This window comes from Sinocyclocheilus rhinocerous, unplaced genomic scaffold (genome assembly GCF_001515625.1).
Source record: "Sinocyclocheilus rhinocerous isolate Xijiao unplaced genomic scaffold, SAMN03320098_v1.1 scaffold1232, whole genome shotgun sequence".
Classification (NCBI taxonomy): Eukaryota; Metazoa; Chordata; class Actinopteri; order Cypriniformes; family Cyprinidae; genus Sinocyclocheilus; species Sinocyclocheilus rhinocerous.
This window is the reverse complement of record NW_015657490.1, coordinates 448,636-451,752: the sequence shown is the minus strand read 5'-3', so window position 1 is coordinate 451,752 and position 3,117 is coordinate 448,636.

Below are 3,117 nucleotides of genomic sequence, written 5' to 3'. Positions count from 1 at the left end.
ATCGCCACTGTGCTGAGACAAGAAAGCATCCACAAAAGTTGCTGCGCTCCCTGATTGATCTTGGAATTAGCATACTGCGTCATTGTGTTGGGGCTCAGCGAGGTTTGCTTGTGGACAGCTCAGAATCTGAACCTTTCAGAGCAAAGCCTGCCACCAAAATAATGTTCAGGACCTCTACAATAATCTCAATCAAACAGAGTGGTCCTGACTGAACTGAACTTTACATGTTTTTATTGGCAAGATACTAAGTATCTTTATTGACAAGGCATTTTCATCATTATACATATGCATTTATTTTATCTACATATATGCATTTAAAAACATGTTTGGCTAAGCTGTTTTTAATTTAAGAAACGTGCTGTTGATCAAAGCTTTTTGTGTATTATTGGAAACATACTTGTTGCTCAGGCTTTGGTTATCGCCGATACACTTATTCAGGCCCGGTTCTACAGGGGTAGAGCACCCTCAAACGCAAGCCAGATCACCCTCAGTTGATACTGCAATATACTGGCGAACAGATTTGGTGGATGCTCGAGTGCGCGTTTGTGTTAGCACTCTGCCCTCTCGTGAATTCTCTCATCATAAACAACAAATAATAAACTGAGCATCCCTCTTATGGACTCTATTCAAAATGTTGTCTGATGTACATCAGTTTTCTGTTAATACCCTCACCAATCGCCTTACCAGAGAACAGCATTCCCGATAATAACTGAAGTATGCTATCTCCACTGTGCTGAGACACGAAAGCATCCACAAAAGTTGCTGCGCTCCCTGATTGATCTTGGAATTAGCATACTGCGTCACTGTGTTGGGGCTCAGCAAGGTTTGCTTGTGGACAGCTCAGAATCTCAACCTTTCAGAGCAAAGCCTGCCACCAAAATAATGTTCAGGACCTCACACCTGTGCAATAATCATGTTGTCTAATCAGCATCTTGATATGCCTCACCTGTGAGGTGGATGGATTATCTTGGCAAAGGAGAAGTGCTCACTAACACAGATTTAGACAGATTTGTGAACAATATTTGAGAGAAATAGGCCTTTTGTGTACATAGAAAAAGTCTTAGATCTTTGAGTTCAGCTCATGAAAAATGGGGGCAAAAACAAAAGTGTTGCGTTTATAATTTTGTTCAGTGTATATGCATTTAATAAAAGGGCAAAGTACAAAAATAAAATACAAAAGTGGTGGGTCGCTAGGACTTGAGATCCACTGCTGTAAATCCACTGAATTAAACCCAGCATCCACACACATGCAACCTGCTGAAATGTGAAGATTATTGATTTTGTTGGAAGAGATAACCCTCAATCCAATAAAGCATGTTTTTGACTTTATATACTGACTTCCCATTAAAGCCAGAAGTGACTTAACTTGTCAAAAAAGGTTATTTTTATTGCTAGTGATTTTTTATTTATTAATTTTACTTTGCCCAAAAAAGAAAAGGTTAAAATACACAGTACCACTCTTCCACTGCCACTGATTCTTCAATCCTGAAGAGCTTGATTAGCCGGTTCAGGTGTGCTTGATTGGGGTTGGAGCTGAACTCTGCAGGAGATGTTCCCTCAAATAGTGCCCTATTTAAGGGTATAGGGGGCGATTTCGGACACAGCCCCAGTCTATGTGAACACTGCTTTGTTGCCTGACGGAAAACGTCAGGGTCTTTCATTGCTCAATGCAGGCTCTTTCTTGTTGCAGTTCAAGAGCCTGTCACACCAGATGGAAGTAACTACTTCATGTTACAAACGGCCATGTAATGTAATGTGAGAAATGTGACATAACTTAGCCACTTGTGGATGTCCTGCTCCATTCCAGACCAGTAAAATCTGATGATAACAGCAAGGTGACTTTTTCCCAAACCACAATGTCCTCCAAGGGAACTTGAGTGAAATTCAACAAAAATTATATTCAGAACCACTTTGGCCAGATGCTGACTCTGGTCCTTTCTTCAGCACCTTCATTTACAGGTTGATTGAACCAGAGATGTTCACAAGTCTTAAACTGGGAGTCTGAGTCAAGTCTCGAGTCTTTGGTCACGAGTCCGAGTCGAGTCGCAAGTCATTTAATGGCTCGCTAAAAAAAATCTCATTCAGAATCCTCATGTATTGAAATCTTCCTATTTACGAAGCTGTTTTAGGCACATGTGCACGCTTCAAAAACGGCGCTTATTGAGGACGCGCTAAAATTGATCGATTAAAATGTATTTATATAAATAGAATGGAAAATATAGATTGTACTGCATGTTAGCTTGCTTATTGTGCCCAAAAGCATAATTTATTTAAGCCCATATGTCTTACTAACAAGAAACTATGCTTTAACCACAGGTGGAGAGCTGTAGCTCCTACCACGCAAGTTTGCGACGCTGTTTGCGAATGTTCATTTGAACTATGGTTTCGGGAAACACCGAATCATTTAACTATGTTGGTAACGACGGAACTTGCGACCATAGTTGGCTAACGATGCTTTTGGGAAACCTACCCCAGGTCGGTTGGAAAACTGTCAGCAACCGGATCACTGCGATCATCAAAGACGAGTTCTGTGAACCGCTCCAAGACACTTTTGTTGATGTCTGAATCGCAGCGACCGACAAGGATTCCAGGTCGCCAGGTCGGTTGGAAAACTGTCAGCAACCGGATCACTGCGATCATCAAAGACTGAACCGCTCAAAGACACTTAGGTTGATGTCTGAATCGCAGCGACCGACAAGGATTTGAAAGTGTGCTAGGAGCCCTTGTGTCCTAACAGGCTATGTGTCGGAAACACATATTTAATAAACTAGTGTTTTCTGAGTCAGTATTGGCTGCAAAGATGAAATTGACAATGCTGACTCACCATCTCTGCAGTACAGTCTCATGTCTGTGCAGCAAGTAGCCTATATACACTGAGTTTCAATTCATTTTTGTGACCGTGATTGTGCCAGCGCCTCCATATCATACAGTAGCGCGCTAATAGCTTAACACAAACACAAACACAAACACTTGGATATGCGCCTGACAGTGCACATTTATCTATATTAACATTAGAGCGAGCGGCCATGTAAAGTTGCTACTTGCATGTTTCACTTTGAAATAAGCCATATTTGAGGTTGACGAGTGATAGGCGAACGCTTGGATTTCCGATATATT